General features: G+C 42.4%; 1 protein-coding gene across 1 annotated transcript in view; it reads left to right on the top strand.

Moving 5' to 3' along the window:
• Positions 1-19,451, top strand: part of LOC124166916 (lachesin-like) — a 481,621-nt gene that overhangs the window by 389,056 nt on the left and 73,114 nt on the right. The window lies entirely within an intron of this gene.

Below are 19,451 nucleotides of genomic sequence, written 5' to 3'. Positions count from 1 at the left end.
GATTGGACAGTGGTATAAGCTCAGCCAGGTTTCCTCGCAAAGTTCTTCGTGGGGTGATTGCAGGACGTTGGTGAAGCGCTTTTCCAACATGGAGGCGAAGAGTTCAGCTTTCTCTGCGTTGGTGGTAGCTCTTCCTTGTGGTGAGGTGAGAGACGGGGGGTCTCGCCGGGGGTTTTTGAGCGCCTTTGAGATTGGCCAGATGGAGCCGTCAGGGCCTTGGAGGGATTTTAGCTTGGAGTCCCACGAGTGTTGCCGGAGTTCTTTTAAAAGCCTCTGAACACGGTTTCGCAAGGCGTTGTATTTCATCCTGTCCTCACGTCGACGGGTTTGCTGCCAAACTTTTCTGGCGGCGTTACGATTTTTGATGCACAGTAGAATATGAGGAGGGATTGTTTCCGGGCATGATGAAGGTGGTGGAATGAAAGAAGCTTCTTTTGCAGCGACTTGGATTAAGGAGGTAAGTTGCTCAACGAAGCGGTCGGCATCAGCTCTGGTAGACAGTGGGAGGTTGTTGAGCTCGTGGGAGTTGTCACCAACGATACGCCGGAATCTTGAGTAGTTTGTCTTCGTTTTTAGGTTTTGCACTCGGTGTTCAGGGGAGCAGGGGATGGAGTAGATAATAGGGTAGTAGTCGGAGGCAGATGAGTCCAGGGTGGTAGGTTGAGTAGAGGTAGGCAGGTTTTGGGTGAGCGCGATGTCAAGGATGTCGGACGAGCCATTGGAAGCGAGGTGAGTTGGTGAGGAGGGAGCAAGTAGGGCAAAGTTTCTGCATCGTTGCTGAGTGAGAAGCATGGTGCCGGCCTTGTTGTTTCGGTGGCATCCCCAGGACACGTGCTTGGCGTTGAGGTCTCCACCAACGATGGAGCGGCCGTTGAGAAGAGCTCCAAGTTGGATGAAGTCATCTTTGGTCGGTTTCTTCGGGGGACGATAGACGGACCAGAGGTTAACGTTTCCGATTCTTGTGCGAATGCAGGCGCCGACGGCTTCGACTGAAGATTTCTGTTGATAGGGAATTTGGGTGGCCGAAATAGAGTTCTTCACGAGTAGAAGGACACCACCACCGGATCCATCGATTCGGTCCATGCGGAATTTCTGATAGCCGGGGAGGAATATGGATTTGTTAGGTTTAAGCATGGTCTCCTGGATCAAGGCAGCGTCTGCAGAATGATGGGATAGCAAGTGGCGAACCTCTTCTAATTTAGGGTGCAAGCCGCAGATGTTCCATTGCAGGATGGTGAGTTGGGATGCCGGGTGTTTAGCCATCACTGAGAAGAGAGAGTGCCATTTGGATGATTTCGTTGAAGAGGATTTCAGATTTTGGGGTGGAGGAAGGGGTAAGGAGTTTTTTGACTAAGTCGGAAAGGAATGAGGAAAGTTTCTGTTTGATTGACGGGGTAAGCAATGAAGTGAGGATAGAAGGAATGGTTATGTCGGATGGAGGAGCAGGGGTAGCAGGTTGGGGAGTAGGAGCGGATTGTTGCGGCGGAAAGGCCGGAAATTCGTCAGCGGATGGAACAGGGGTAGGGTTTGGGTTCGGTTTGGCAGTTCTGCTATTTTTTAACTTCTCAGCGAAGGTTTTATAAGCTGGGCAGCCTTTGTAGTTGGCGGGGTGTGGACCTCCACAGTTTGCGCACTTGGCTGGGTCGGGCTTGAATACTTGGCAGGCAGTGTGCTGGTGGTTGTCGCCGCATCTGACACAACGAGACTGTAGCCCGCAGGACTTGTAAGTATGGCCAAAATTTTGACAACGGGTGCACTGGGGAGGGCCAGGCGATGGCTTGTAATTGTCAATTGTAACGCGCAAGCCGCAGAGGTAGTTTGTTTCCATGAAGCGCGCTTTATCATTTGCATCAGTTAGTTTCAGTTGGAATAGAGGCAGAGGTCGTGGTTGCAGAGGGGCCAGGGGCTGTTCAGGGTTTTCTGCTAGCTGTTGTTCTCGTTGCTGTTGTACTTTTTTGGTAGGTCTTGTAGTCCGCAGCTGAACGATGTCGTCGACGGATAATCCAAGGACGTCTAGGTTGTCGCGGATGTCTTCAATGGGGGTGTCGATCATGAGGCCGCGAACAATGAGAAAACATTTCTTGTCTTCGGGCAGTTGGTATGTATAGTATTCCCAATTGTTCTCAGTAAAGAGTTTCACAATCTTGCGGAAGTCGTCCGGGGAGTGGCATTGAACGCGGACCTGGGAGCCAGTGGTGTTGCAGACCGGCGGGCTGGAGCAAGCAGCGACCATCTTGCGGTATTTGGAGGACCAATTGCTTTGGTCCTTGAGGAAGATAGGAGGAATTTTCCTTGAAGACGTGGCTGATGGTCCTGAAGAGGGCCGATGGGGATTGGCAGCTGGCTGCGAGGTCTGAGTGGCTGGAGATTTTGAGGTAGATTGTGAAGTTTTGGGAGCAAGGTCCTGAAGAGGGCCGATAGGGGCCTGAAGAGGACCATTTTCGGTGCTAAGAGCTGAGTATTTATTGCTCAATTTTAGAGGCGGAGGGGAAATAGGCGGCGAGGACTTGCGGCGTCGTTGACGTTGTTCTATGAAGTGTTCTTCCGAGTTGGCTAGTGGCGGAGGCAGGCCAACAGCGAGGCAAAAGGCAGGATCAAGGAGCTTCGCCTTGGGAAAGGAGAAGCTGACGAGCGGCTCTTGAATGTCATCGGGGATTATGACAGGTTCGCTGACGAGTGGTCTTGAGGTTGGCGGTCCTGAAGAGGGCCGTTGGGCATCGACGTTGCCGTCTTCTTGCGTTACCGGTAGGTCATCAGCGTTGGCAGGGGAGACCGGGGAGTCGGCCTCCATGAGCTCTTCCGTGTCGCTGGATTGATGGGCCGCCATGGACTCCATGGCGGCCAAGCGGCTCGTTAAGGAGGGCAGGGGGGGCTGTTTGGGGCCTAATTCCCTAGCGAGGGGACCCTTCCGTGTTCCTCGGGGGTGCAATGGGCGATACTAGCGGCCCAGAAGCCCGAGTACTAACATCCAGGAAGACCAGGGACAGTCGCTGGGTGCAAGGCGCCACCCGAAGGTGAGAACCGTGGTGACCAAGCCCGAATTTAGGAACGGGGTCGGCCAGCCGCGGCCCTTCGGGCGCCCTATTAGCGACGGGAATGACGCGTTGTCTCTTGCGGGTAGGACCCGCGATCGTTGGCGCTCAGCGCCGGATGGCGTATTTGCGGGAGTCCGTTGACGCGAAGTCAGGTTGTCTCTGGCGGGCCGTCCCGCGAGGGTTGACGCAGAACGCCGGCTGGCGTGTGCGGTGGTCGCTGCAGCGAAGTCGTGTTGACAAGGCACCAGGATCAGGATAGCTCAGTAGTCACAGCGAGATGATGTCGAGATGTCAATGTGTGTCAATATTTCTCGGAGTCTCAGCCAGGTTAATGCTTTTATATAAGCCGATGTTTCGAGAGACGACTTGTCTGCCATCCTCAAGGCTGTGTTACTTTATGGAAGTCCAATTTCACTCTGAACCGGATCGACCGTTTACCGAGGACAACAATGCGGCTAAGGTGGCTCCGATTGGCTGCAGGTCTTTTGAAATTCTTCACGTTCAGCCCTTATGTTTTTATACAGCTCATAACAGGTCTCCATTTATTGCTAAGATGAAATCCGGTGTCTCGATTGAAATTTTTGGGATTGAGGCGGATCTCTATTGCTTCCTTAGTTATGTAACACAGCCTTGAGGATGGGAGACAAGTTGTCTCCCGCAACGTCGGCTTACACGAAAGCATTAACCTGGCTGAAAACCCGAGAAATATTCGTCTCGAGGATTCGTCGTCTGACTTGGAGCTTGTTGTATACGTAGCAGTCAACCACTACAGTAGTCGGCAACTTTCCATACCATGGACGGTTACTGGGGAATTCCACCGCATCTCGGCCGACGTTTCGATGCACGAGTTGTCCAATCAAGATAAGGGCACTGGTGACCTTCGACGATTCTATACGCCGAGAATCCCTGCGATCATTCTTTGCTTTTTCGTCAGCCGCTTGAAAGTTTTTATCAATCGGCTAATAGAGAATACAAACCAATTCACAGTGGTCCGAAATCGGAAAAAGCCGGACAAAAGTCCAAAATAGCGTATTTTGAGGTAGAGAGTTGAATCTTGACGCATATGCTCAAAAATAATTGATGGTCATGGAAGAATAAGTCATTTTTCATAGGTCTCATCCGTTGCTAGGATACAGAGGACCAAACACGATCAAATTTCCAAAAACAAGCCCGATCTCATTTTTCTTCAAAAAAAACTTAGAAGTTAAGCTGTTGTTAGAGTTTTGGAACGATTTCAACGAGGTAAAAACATTATGTTCCAGTAATATAGTAATTTATCTAAATTTTTTATAATTTTTGACTATTTTAGCTGACATTGATGTGGTATAAAGCCGCAAAATGGCGGCTCTATTTTTATGGCAAAACCTGACATAAATTAGACATTATCTTCAGTTGGGTGACCGTAAGGGGAGAGTATGTGCTTCGCTGCGATGCAGGCTGCTAGCAGGTGACAGAATACTCTGCTAGCGGGTAGCGCTTGGCTTAAATAAGGGTTATTAATACCTTATCAAACGAAGGAAACTTTCCGACCATAGGCAGTTTTAATAGGTGGTTATTAAGATGTGTTTCCCTGGTGTCTGTGCCTCATGCAGGCATTGGTAATCTCAGATAATGTAAAACTCCTATCTACTCGTATAGAAACTAGGTGCCAGTGACGTCACGTGGAGTGGAATCGCATGGGCACCAATCTGGACTTTTTCAAATGCGGTTAAAATTGACCATTGCCATTCCTCTAAACTGGGATTGGTAAAACCAAATAATTTGGATATTATGAGTACACTAATGGTGGGTTACAAATCGCAATCAATGCCTTTCGTTTTCTTTGATGAAGGAAACAACCCTTTTCCGAGTGAATCGCCGCATCGCTCACACTTTCTTATGCGATACTTTTCTTCTCTTCCCGACTTTCTTTACTCAAATGCCGAGAGAATATATAAATATTGTTTGGATTTCAATAAAAAAATGAAAATTTAAGATTGGAGCAGACTGCCAGTTTATCGCGGTACTTGACATCACAATTGACGCCATCATATAGCCTTTTTGAGTACTCGCACGCCCAATATTAATTTACGTTAATTACTTTGTTGCGTTTATCTCCTCCTTGAACTTACAAAAAAATACTTGCTAAGGTTGATTATACGTTGTGAGAAATAAAGGAAATGTTTTTGGTCCCCAAGGCTGAAGTTCCATAGTTCGTTCGCATTATCCACTAAAATTCTATGAAGATTCAAGATTCATAGAAATCGTTGATTCGATTTAAAAAAATCCCAATGTTAAAAATCTTACAATTTTGGCAACAAGTACTAGTTCAGCCACACAAGGGCGTAGCGAGAGATTTTTATTTTTTCAGACACTAAACTATAACATGGAGACGTCAAAACCTGCTGCCTGGACACGCATAACAATTGGTTTTTCTGAATGAGAATTGGAAGGACGAAATATTACACGATTAATTTTATCAAGGCTCGTCCAAGCAGTTTGAATACTCGCATATTCCAATGATTTTATATGCAGTATTTGATGATGCGTAAGTATGCCTAAAAAATACTTTCCAAGTAGCTGCATGAAAATATTCTGAATTTGTACTCCAAATCTAATTAGATAAAAATATGAATTCCAAGCTCAGCATACATCTACATACAACCGCGATAGCAACCTAAAAGGCGTGTGGCAGGGGGTTTTAGGACAAATGGATCAAGGGCAAAGGGGAGCCCTTCAGGGATACAACACATCAGGGCCGGGAACCAAGTCAGAGACTTATACGCCCGATCACCCGGGGAGAGGCTGGAGAGGAAGGAAAAAGGAAAGAGGCGCCGCCGCGATAGGAGCCCGACGACGCCTCTGGGGTAGGGAAAAGGTTGAAAGGGATGGGCCTGGGAAAAACACCTCAACGCTATAGAAGCGAAAAGGGCACAACTAAATAGCTAAACCAGGCAAAGCCATTAATGGTTTAGCGATTTTGGAGGATTATCATATGAGGAAGAATAATCCAACGATTACACACCAATTAGTACACCAACCGTTTACAAAGGCTAGTAAGGAGTAACGCCTATCCCCGACCGTATTGTTCTCGCTTTAAACTAGGGGAATCCAGGAAACGCCATTCAAGAGCCACGGAAAACACCGCAGCATAATGTTACACTGAAACCGGAGATGAGCAGAGCATAGAAGGTTATCCTCTCTTTACGTACACGCAAGTGATGTATACTCAGCTCACGTAATGGCAATAAAGAACCCATTTCTGTGAATAAAATGCCTCCACTATCAACGTTATTAAAGTAATCCACCGATTAAGGTAGGCTTCCATGGAGTGCATAAGAAGAATTCCCTTACATCATGCACTTCCCTCTTCAATGCACAATAAGACCTACTACCTTTCAGTCTGTCTAAAAATCCTATTCTTTTCCATCCCCTCCCACGTTTACCTAACATTCTTCCCTCTAACACTGTTTTCGACATCCCATCCCCGCTAAGTACTAACTCGATCCATACCTTCTGTCTCCTCCGTATCTCATCTAAAAGCTGCCTCTCCTCACCCACCATGTCCAGCACTTCGTCGTTCCTTTTCCTCTCCGTCCAATTCACCTTCTCCATTCTTCTCCACACCCACATCTCGAATGCCTCGAGTCTTCTCTCGTCCTCCTTCCTAAGTATCCACGTTTCCGCACGGTAAAGTGCTACACTCCATACCAGACTCTTCACTGACCTTTTCTTTAAATTCTTACATAGCGAACCTCCCAGAAGCTCCTTTCTGTCCCCACTATCAACAGACCAACGCAAAATTTGCGAGCAACTATGTGAATCATTGCTAAATGTGTAGCCAAAAAAGAGCTTAACAGCACCGACGGTGCGACAAAGAGTGATCGTATGGAGAGTGGGCAATGAATGCATCGATATGGTTCTTCAGAGGCGATAAGCGGCGGCATCGTGTCGTCGTGGGGTACTCGAAAGGGGAGATGTTATCCCGCGTGACAAAGTGAGGGCAGCGAAGAAAAAAACGACTAACGGGACATCTGGAAGGGAAGAGGGGAAGAAATTACGAAAGGGAAGATGAATAGGGGTCCCTTTGGAAGCGGTGGGCTGTTAGGGGGTTGAGGGTGGTTTGGTCTGGCGGGTTGTATACTTATAGGTCTGGAGTGAGGGGCAGACCCCAGTTATAAACAGGAAAGGGTCACAAGCTTCGGCCGCCTTTTTTATCGCACCTCCCGAGGCCTTTTCAAAAGCAAGGGCGGTCTCTCTTTTCACTTCTCGAAGAAGTTTGCCTCTCCCATTCCTTTGCAATGCGATGGGAAATAATACTTGGGGCATTAATAGGCGAGAACAGTTGCTGGATAGGTATAATGGCAAATAAAAATGCGTAAAATGTAGGTAAATATACCAGTGCGAAATTGCCTGAAGACATTGTGAAATTAAGTTAATGGGGAGAGAAAACTGAAGTTGCATCAAGTTCATAGAGTCGTTATTCGCCATGCCTAAGGATAAGGAATTACTTGCGAATCCTAAATACTTAATTCTTACGCTAACAATTACTATCACGATCTAAAATTAGGTTTTTAATTGATAATATAGAGCATTAGAATATAGATGTAAGATTGTATTTACGTAAATCAGGCATTTCGTAGCATTACGCATTAGTTTTGAACAAATTCACGCAAAATAATTATATTAAAATACCATGCGTATTATTTGTTAAAGAAAATTTGACTCAGGTTAGAAGGGTAATCCCAGGGTCACTTTTAGCCACTTAGACAGAAGAAAGAGAGATGATCAGAGCATATGTCGTAGCAAAGCCAATGTATTATCTCTTACTGCATCTACATCTACATAATATCCCGCAAGCCGCCTAAAAGGCGTATGGCAGGGGGTGTTAGTACACCAGCCATAAACACATAAAAAATGAAGTGCTCTTCAAAGTTGGGAAGAGCATTTATTAAAGTCCTTTATGGTTCGGGGTAAAAACGAATTCCCATATCTATCCGTTCGGCAAAACATCTCTCTTAATTTATCGCTTCTATTGGCCCTAGAAATACAGTGTGGCTCAAATATTATGTTCTCCATAGATATCCATTCTCAATTGTTCAAGCAATCTAAGCCTAGCGCGCAGCCTCCGAGTCTCCAGCGGCTCCCAGCCTAATTCGCTTAACATCTGGGTAACGCTGTCTGTACGCCCGTAGCAGTTTTTGACGAAACACGCAGTCTTCTTTGTATTTTATTCAGTTCGCGGATTAAGTCTTTCTGCATCGGATCCCATACGCTCGCTGCATATTCAAGGGGCGGTCGGATGAGAGCGAAATAGCACCTTTCTTTTACTTTCTCATCCGAAAATCTTCCCACAATACGCTTGACGAATCCTAAATTCTTCAGGGCTATGTCGCAAATATTCTTTATATGTGTTCCCACGTGAGGTTCGAGGTTATCGTTACCTTAAGGTACTTCACTTCGTCTGTTGCTTTTATGTTAATACTATCCACTGCATAAAGCTGCATCCACTGCATAACTGCATCCACTGCAAGCATAGCTCGGGAAGTACCTATCTTCTTGAGTGGGGAGGTTCGGTACTTCACTTATAATTAATGTAAATACGTAGCTGCCAATATTTTTAAATAGATATATAAATAAAAGATATGAAATGTATCCTATTTAATGTGAGCGTTTAAAAATATAATAATAACAATGATATTTATCACGTGAACACAAAACATTTATAACAATGACAGCATCTCGCACTTTGGTTAACAGGTTATAAGAAGTCAAACTTACTCCTGCAAAAGCCTTTTATGAGCATAATAAATTCATCATACCGAAAAAATTATTGACCTAGCCAGTCGCGAATGTGACATTAGATAAAGAAATATTGCAGATATTTATTATTAATAAAGTTTTTGGAAATTTAGACTAGAGGATTTCAGATACTCTGAGGAGAAACAACATTTTATAATTTTCATCTTGCTAAATTGTAACACAAATTCTATTTATTTATCTATCAAATTGTCCACAAACAGCATGGTTGCCATATTATAGTGGCACAGTATAGCAAACTTAAAAAGTACAACTACAATTAAATTTATGAGGTTAAAGGGGCGGAAGAGGATGGAATGTTTGGTCAGTTTGGACAATCTGGGAATGGAAATATGGAGGAGCGAATGCGTTCGAGTGGGACTGCATGGAACTTTAAAATTTAGATTGGAGACGAGATCGGAACAGTCTATGGCAGAATTTAAAATGCTGTGAATTAGTTTTAAATCGGATTTAAGGATTAAATTTAGAGAGATATACTTAAAAATTAGATATGGAGAGAGTAGGTATGTAAAACAGTATCAGCAGGCATATTACGAAGATGAGGGACTCCGTACTTAACTATATAAGTGAACACACTTTCAAGAGCCAAAATATTGGATGGGGCTGAGATGGTCCAAATGGGGGAACATACATTATAACAGGAATGACAATGGTTGAAAAATATGCGCGTAACGCTATCAGGTCTGCAGTCGATCGGTCTATCGAGTCTATGGGATCGTATTGGTTAGCCACTATCATTATTTATCTAATTTTTCTTGGATTCATATGACGGAGTCTATAGATTTAGTCGATGGTCAAATTAAATATTAACATAATGAGCTAGATAGAATTTTGTTATTGAAACCCAAATATTTGAAAACATTATCCAGTAATTAGCTAACACAAAATGGGTAACCAAGAGCCATAAAATACATTTCCTCTTAAAACAATTTTTGCAACAGATTTCTTCACCTACAACGGCGTTCGAACCCGTTCCTATGCAATAAGATACCGTTATCCACGAATAACACATACTTTATGCAATAGAAAAGGATTATGAATAAGGAAACTATAATTAATCATAATAATATATAGCAGATGATTTGAAGAAGAAGTTTCAAATACAAATTAAGAAGTGAATTTAGTTCATGAAGTTCTTCAATCACAATTATTTATATTTAACTTTCCACTTGAAATACAGGATCTCACGGCAAAAATAATGACATAAATGAAAGCTGATTGAGCAATTAATTGATTGCTGTCAGCAATTAATACAAAAAAATTATCGTTAATTATAGACGACATTATCTGTTATTATGAATTCCCGCACCCTGAACAATAAATAACCTGCACCCATGGGAGTTGACGTGCATCACAATCCCATTACTTGCTGACACTGATTAGCGATGTAAGAATTTACTGTTCCCATAAAAAATACGCGGGTGGTAGTCATGGTGATAAAAGCATTTACATGGGTTTCAATGGCTCATTCCTATCCAAATGATTAATATGTGTATTTTTACTGCCCATTGAAAAAGGATTTCTATCACCATGAGCGTATATTCCCACATGAACGCTCTGAAACCACGGAGAAAGAACTAGATTCCGCACCCAAAGCATTTAATATCAGTGGCGCAGCGAGGGGGGGGTTTGGGGGACAACCCCCCCCCCCCCAGAGCTCAGAGAAATTTTTAGGGTTTAATCTATTTGACTTAATTGGACTACTATTACTAATAGAATAGTATAAGGATTAATAAAATATTCCTCCGAAAGCCGTAAAACTCACCATTTTGAAGCATTTATCTTAAAATTCCGCAATTTATTAATCTCGCACATACCGCTTATCCTGGTGGGTATTCCATACCACCGCACACCCCGGTATTAGTTGCACCAAACCCCCCCCCCCCCCCTCAGTCTTAATTCCTAGCTGCGCTCCTGTGTGATGTATTTATTCTCGGTGATCATACAATATTCCACAAACCCATTCAAAGCAAAATTTCACACCCACGGTTGAAGTCAATCCCCACACAGCCAAGACAGCGAAAGAGGAAACTCCCGATCTCGTAAATAGGATAAGCACTCCGATGATCACGCATTGCCCCAAAACCGATCCCACTCTCATATTCCATCCGCTGGAGTGTTTTCCTGCATTCCGGGCATCTATCCACACTCCATTACTAACACAATTTCCAACACTCCCATTCAAACTGATATTTTGCACCCGCAATGAGAGACTATAGGGTAGTTTCCTTCACCAAAGAAAACGAAAGGCATTGATTGACATGCGTTACCCACCATTATTGTGTTCATAATACACAAATTATTTGGTCTTAGAAATCCCCGTTTAGGCGAATGGCAATGGTCAATTTTACCCTCATTTGAAAAAGGCCAGATTGGCCAGGCCATGAACATAGATCCGCACCCATTAGTCAAAACTTTCCCACAAGCTCTTTCATAACCGAAATTCTGCACCTTCGGTGACATAATATACTTGTTCCCGTATTTGGGCTCCGCTCTCTTAAACAATGAGCCAATTCCTGAATTTCAATCTTGCTTCTGCAACTCATGCAATACTGCACACACCCATCGCACACCAACATTCTTCAACCGCGACGAAAAGGCCTATTTCAAGTCACCCTCTGCGCCCGTGACGACTGCGGCAATAGGGTGGTTTCCTTTCATTTTTTTTTGCCTAAATCGAAATATTATTACTCCTGGAGTATGCATTTTATGCTTTTATATTTTTTAATGACGATATCTATTTATCGCCATTTAATGAAAAGAGAAAATTTCAAGCGCGCGAAAACGCGATGGCTAAGTATGAATGATGGGAAAACCCCGTGTGACGTCATTCTGGTTCCGTCTGCCGCCGTGTGAGGTGACCTTGGGGCGAGTTTATGTATGCTGCTGCGATGCAGGCTGCTAGCAGGTAGCGCTTGGCTTAAATAAGGATTATTATTACCCTAACAAACGAAGGAAGCTTTCCGACCTTAGGCATTTTTAATGGGTGAATATTAAGAGATGTTTCCCTGAACTCTGTGCCTCATGCATGCATTGGTAACCTCATAAAATGTAAAACTCCTATCTACTCGTATAGAAATTAGGCCCCTGTGACGTCACGTGGAGTGGAATCACATGGGCGCCAATGTGGCCTTTTTTAAATGAGGTTAAATTTGAGGATTGACATTCGTATGAGATGGGATTTCTAAAACCAAATAATTTGTATATCATGAATACACTAATTGTGGGTAAGGAATCGCAATCAATGAATTTCGTTTTCTTTAATGAAGGAAACTACCCTATTGTTGCAACCGGGTGACCAAGCAACAACCATAGCACACCGGCGTAGTGCAGCCACGATTAAACAGCGGATTCTATTCCACGTGCTCTGCACCCGATAATTCCAGCATCCCGAACATGCGTCTACTCCCCGATGAAATCCCCTCGTCACACCGATATTCTGCCCCCGAAATGAACGAGAGATTTCACGTACAACTGCTCGGAACCCGGCACAAATTCAGGTAGTTCTCGCGCCCAAAGATAAACCTAAAATCCAATAGTTATTCAATTTTCCACAACCACATCCCACTCGGATATTCTGCATGAAAGCGCACAAAGTCGCACCATCGGAGTCCGTCAATTTGCACTCCAAACAATTTTCCGCACCAGGTGACCATACAATGCCCCGATACCCAACCCATAGCGATATTCCGCAGCTGAAATGAAAGAGAATACGACCGCTGCACCGCACCGCCGCAGACATCTTGGCCAAGGAAGCTCTCAGTGACGAAGAGTACAAATCAAGTCTGGTTCCCACGAAGACCTGAGAGCTTCGCTAAGAAACGCTGAACTTGAACAGTGGAGAGAGTCGTGGAGGACTCTGAACCATAACAAACTACGAAGTATCAAGGCGACAACGTCAGCTTGGCCCTCCTCCGCCAGGAGCAATCGAAGGGAGGAAGTAGTAATAATACGGATAAGGATAGGGCACTGCCCTTTGACTCATGCCTTTCTCTATCCCGAAGAGAAGCAATCTCCTCAGTGTGATGAGTGTAGGTGACCCTTAAGTATCCGACATATCCTTACAGTGTGTGATAAATACCGTGACGAGCGGATACGGTACAATATAGAGGGTGACCTTGATTCCCTTCTCGGAGACCACCCTACTAATTTGAAAAATGTTATATTATTTCCCAAGGAAATTGGTTTGTTTAGCAAAATACAAAAGCTCCTACTTATTTTATGTTAAAAAACTAATTGACGACCATTTGAATAAATGATTTGAATCAAATGACAGATCAGTGGTGTAGAATGACCTAGCCGTCGACGCACCCGTAAACTCAATTCTACTTCTACGACCGCCGCATCTGCAGTAAGGACATATTTGCGCAACCACACGCTATACACCCGGATTCAAACTCCTATTCTAAACCAATATTCAGCACTTAGGCCATCACAACCTTATTCCCAGGCAACCCACTTCCCATTAGTAGGAAAAAACCCTCTCTACGCGAATATAGGGTGTCTTCACCGGAGACAATATATAAGAGGTGGGTTAAACAGTTCATTTTGATGAACCGTCCACTTTTAACCTGTTCAGTAAAAAGAGCAGTTCAAAATATCTGTTCATGGCGGACAGTCAGGGTCATTCAGGTAGAAAATACTGTTTATCGGACGTTTAGAGTAAATGAAAGCTTAGTGCAGTATCATTTGGTTTGTGCAGCTTGTCATAGTAATTTCAAGCAAATTCAGTCCCGTGCATTTACTTGGTTATCCGTGTGCGGGACAATATCTGCTGTTCACTTGTAGGATAACCCAGAATTATTATTTATCAACCCAGCGTCTGATGTTATTCACGAGTTTAGCACCAGAATTTTTTTTTTAATACTGCTCTTATGAGAATTTTAAGACTTTCATGCACAGCTAACTGTTCTTTATAAATATTTTTATTATAAACGTCATTTGTAAATCTCTCTCTTAGACTCCCCGGTAAGATATCGATTTTTTTCTCCCCGTTACAGCCTATGTCAGGAAATTATCCACTCTGACGATGCAATTAACGGTCAATAATAGCATGCGTAAGACGGTAAGAATTTATCAGTTTCATTGCTAAATTAGTACTTTTGGTAGAATGTAAAAAAATAGTAAAATATGTTACACCCATGGAATTCTGTAACATATATAAATATTAACCGTGGAAAGCAAAGAAAGAGTTAAAGCTTTGAGGTGAATTTATGTGCAATTAATCTAAGTGGTCACAATATAATACATAAAATGTCGCGACGTGAAATGTCATAAAATAAAATCGCCGCAGGTAATATATTGTTTTCATCCCTTCGCATATTATGATGGATATATGCCTCCGTAGAGTTTCTCCGAAAGAGTACCAAGTCCTTCCCTTTCGATGTCTAATTACACTACAAACAAGTAATTTGAGGAAAGTTGGAGCCAAATTTTTGTTTCCCAAAATCATCAGTCCAGACCTCTTAAAGCAACGCAGGGTAAAACACAGATTAACTCAGTTAACAGTTGATTCCATTACGAATAATTAAATAGCAAAATATATCGTGGATATAGCATAGTTAAACAACACACGTTTAACTCTTCCGTTTGCTGAAATAGATTTTTGCATTAATATAACCAATCAAAATAAAGTTTTGACCTAATTTTTAAATTAACTTTGAACCACAGCACAAATTACGAACAGATTACGATTACAAACCGACCCGTAAATTGACCGCGAACCTGAACTATCGCATCCTGTTCATCGAACGCAAATGTTCAAATGAACACGAAATCAAAATGAACGCGAGATCCCAAATGAACGGCCAGAGGAAACGAACGGCTTCCGAAAAAAGAAGGAATTGGCGAGCATAACTGTTGGACCGAATACGCCACACGTGTGCAGTGCAGTCATGAACAGTGAACTGGAAGATTTAGAGAACTGTTCATTTTATAACCGGTTCATTACAGTGAACAGTTCGTTTTGGCAGGTCGGTTCTTTTTGACCCATCTCTACAGTATATGCAATGACTAAAAAAGTAACTCGAATTTACAGAGTATCTCCGTGTTGCTCCCAGATTAATGATATCCTAAACGATTATCATTCTCTGCACGTAATGAAGCCCACTGTTTCATTCATCACCAAAATCGCTCATCAAGAAAAGCTCAATAGGTAAAAAGCCATTATAATATTTCACTGAAATACATCGAAAGCATTTCAATAGGAAATCAAACTCACCAAAGGCGATGAAATCTATATCCTTTCTTCCTGTTCCGCTACCACAGCATGCATAAGACTCCAATTCTACGCCATCTTGGCTGAAAATAAGAAATTGATTGATCACAGGCAAATAGACCATCAGTAGCCACTAGATTTCTCGTCTTACATTCTCTAAGTAAGTTTGATACAATTGTGAGAAATATCAACCAGTAAGTCAAGAAAAAAATTATTTAAGAAAAATTCTATTTCCAAATACATGTAATAATTAACCTCGTAATCAAATGAATTTCGTGCCCCCTAGGCATTAGCTCGTCAATTAAGCATTTAAAACCAGGCAAACCACGGTCTATCAGTCAACCAGCCAATGAGAGTGAGCGTATCACCTTGCTGTTCCCAGTTTAGGATCGGATGGATAAAATCTCGGTGGCCATATTGGGTTTCGCTTCACCGTAGTGGCTTGAGTGGTTACGCCTCAACGAATGAAATTCGTCGCTATGATCTCATTCGTTATAAATTGGTCATTAGCCCAAACTCGCGAGTCTGGAAAACTCTCGTTGCTAATGAAAGCTTTTCAGCGAATTTTTTCCTTCGTTTACGCGACGAACAACGAAGAGCATTCGTTCATAGACTAACGAATTAAATCATATCGTTTGTTAACGCGAATATGGTGGCCTTGAGACGTCTGCTTTTGATGCGGGGAGCTTATGAAGAGGAAAGGCGTTTGTATAGGCGAGAGAGGTATTTAAGGGACCGGCAAATCCATGCGATCTTCCCGAAGATTAATTTATCCAAATATTTCGCCTCAATCAAGAGACAACTTTGAGTTCATTTTCAATGCTGACCATGTAAAACTCAAAATCATCCCCCGGTGCGGCTTCTGTTTATCAATGCAAAACGTATGCACGGATGCCATGCCATGATACTGGGAAAATTAATGAAAACAATTTCTTGGCTCTAATTTTTCATCTATGAGTTTTTTGTTATTTATGACGTGATATCACGTCAACAGCACAGCGGGATTGACACGTAATGCGGGTCTCATGAGGTCGGATTTTTTTCCCCGCACCACCATTTTCTTTCAATTTTTTTTCTCCGCGATGTGTAAAAAAAAGTGAAAGTAAATGAATTTTTAATATTCTATTTGTATCACCATTGGCATTTTGCCACTGTCATATGAAATGTTTTGTTTTAATGGCTGTAATGCAAATTATAAGTACAAGGAATCGCCGTGAGCAGCTGTTTGCTTAGGATGGTAATTCCGCGCGAGATATTTCGGCATATTCCATTGTACTAGTAATCCTAAGTATCGGGGTAGGGTTCTAGAATATTGAATAATTTCTTTATTTTCTTTTCAAGCTACTATTCTCACAAATTCCTTTACTCGTTTCTTGTTTTCAGCTCCAATACCCTTCCTCCCACACGACCACCAGTAATCGAAGCCTTGGAACAAGCAATTTATATTATAAATAAAAATGGAAACAAGATTCAGTTTATGAATCGCTATCAATACGTTGCATACACTTAATCCACTTACTGATTGCAAGAATTTCTTGTGGCGTGCAATAAGTAATTTTAACACTCCTTGTCCTCACGTGGCTAAGTGTACCTTAATAGATCGCAATTCGAAATCTGAAAAAATAATTCCAATCAAATTTGATGGTGGACGTGAGCCCGTTTGCAGGTACACAGAAAGAGTCATCCAATTGCTTTCGGTGATTTTCCTCGGTTAATAGTGCCACACGTGTATTGGCCGATGCTATGATGTGCTCTGTGCGTTGCATCACTCTTGCCATGGCAACCGTTGTTCTCAGCCGTGGCTGCGACCAACTTGAAACTGCTTTAACATCAAAACCATCCATCTACCACCACCTAAATTAAGGCACCACTTAGTGAGGGTGAAAGATCCGATCGGCCTGAAGACATCGGGGGTTTATGAAATACCTTGTGAATGCGGTAAAATATATGTGGGGGAGACAGGCCGAACGATTGAGACGAGGCTAAAAGAACACCGAAGATTTCTCTGATTATCGCAACCAGAAAAGTCGGCCGTGGTGGAACACAGCATTAATGAAAACCATGCTATTAGATGGGAAGATACAAAAATCCTTTGCCACGCACAACGTAACTGGAATCGCATAATTAAGGAAGCAATAGAGATCCGCCTCAATCCCAAAAATTTGAATCGGGACACCGTCTTTCATCTTAGCAATGCATGGAGATCTGTAATCAGCTGTATAAAAGACATAATGGTTGAACGTGAATAATTTCAAAAGTCCTACAGCCAATCGGACGGCACCTGAGCCTCATTGTTGTCCTCGGTAAACGGTCGAACCGGTTCAGTGTGAAATTGGACTTCCATAAAGTAACACAGCCTTGAGGATGGGAGACAAGTCGTCTCCCGAAACGTTGGCTTATATAAAAGCATTAACCTGGCTGAGAACCTGAGAAATATTCGTCAGAAGTATTCACCAGGAAAAATTATAACCGTTTATGTAACTGCTTTAGTTTCGAGGACGCCGCAATTTTGGTCTTATTTTTCCCAAGTGATTGTCCTAAAAACCTTACAGGTTAGAAAAATGGAAATGTGAAGTTATGTCACAAAGGAGTTATTTTATATCTCAAAAAAAAACACAAAAAATGTTAAATAATAAAGTAAAAACAATTTTTTGAGCTTCGAAAATGTACATGAGCAATAAGGCAAATAAATCCATCGTCCTTGCTTGAAGTAAATTCTAGCCTAGCCTTTTTCTCTTACTGACCTGATGCATCAAAAATCAATATTAATCTCTTTTAAAGTTGTGCATTAATCTCGATCAATATTTTGTCTACATTAAATAATAAAAGAGAAGATTTTTAACTATTCCTTTACTAAAATAACATTTACAAAGCATAAAACACTATAAATAAGAGCAGGTCCTTTTACGACTATATACTATTTGGACGATAAAAATTTACATACGCCTCTCCCGCTTTATTCAAAGACATAAAGGCAATTAAAAGCACTACACATTAGTAGGCACATGCATTACTATAGAAATTTCATAAGTAGAGTGAAAGAGTATAGGAATTAATTGTTGAGCAAACACCTGAAATTAAGCTTTGCCATATTTTATTTTACATAACTGAAACACCTCGACATCATTCTCCTAACGATGTTATATATAAGAATGACAAAGATTTTATGTGTTTGAAATCGTGGCTAGACAACGTGCCTGTGATACAGTGATTTCAAATGATAATACGTACATCAAACCTCCCATGTCCACCTCTGTAATGCTCGCTTTAAGGGTTTTAGGATTCGGATACTTCAGTTAATGGTAATAAGTTATATTTTTAAGCAGTAAACTTTAACTGCAATAAACTCCTGCGTAAAATGACAAAAGGTTAATAGGCTGAGGGTCAAAGTTTTCTCGAAATTTTAGTTTTCTTTTGATTTCAAATGATGTCATCCCATGCAGCACCACGACCCCTTTCAACCTTGACAATAAATGACCAATCGTCTTTCTCAACACCATCAATTTCCTCTGCACCCAACCTTAAATGACATTCATTTCAGGCTCTTTCACTTAGCTCACGGGTCTTTCGATGCGAGGGCCGAAAATCGATTTCTCATCGACCGGAGGGCCACAGTCCTCCACGTTCTTTTCCACCACATCACGGCATTAAAAAAACATAATTTCAAAGTGCAATAATCTTTATTGGTTAAAAGTTCAATCAATGAATACGATTTTTGGCATTGTTTATTTTTGACGATTGTATCGATTACAATGTTAATATTTTATTTAGCCTCTAGGGGCCGCAGGAAATTGGCCCTCGATTGACCGGCGGATGGAAAACCCACAACATAGCCCCCACCCCTCGTGAACTTGTATAAATTTGACACTCGCACCCAAAATCTTTGGATTTTCATAATGACACAGTGTATACAAACCAGTGGGGTATATACACGTGGAATAGAAAATTAAAATGTTGTCATTGCCTACATGATGAAGGCGAAATTTCTCTAAACTTATCTAGCAACATTTGAATCGTAGCATTACTATTAAAGTATTCTACCGATTGAGGTAGGTTTCCATGGAGTGCTTAAGAAGAATTCCGGGAGCCTCCCCTTACATCATGCACTTCCCTCTTCCATTCACAATAAGACCTACTACCTATTCATTCAATCTAAAAAAACCTATTCTTTTCCTTCCCCTCCCTCGTTTACCTAACATTCTTCCCTCTAACACTGTTTTCAACATCCCCTACCCGCTAAGCACTAACTCCATCCATACCTTCGATCTCCTCCGTATCTCATCTAAAAGCTGCCTCTCCTCACCCACCATGTCCAGCACTTCGTCGTTCCTCCTCCTCTCCGTCCACTTCATCTTCTCCATTCATCGCCACACCCACAACTCGAATGCCTCCAATTTTTT

This window comes from Ischnura elegans, chromosome 10 (genome assembly GCF_921293095.1).
Source record: "Ischnura elegans chromosome 10, ioIscEleg1.1, whole genome shotgun sequence".
NCBI lineage: Eukaryota > Metazoa > Arthropoda > Insecta > Odonata > Coenagrionidae > Ischnura > Ischnura elegans.
This window is presented reverse-complemented; position numbering and strand designations above follow the sequence as displayed.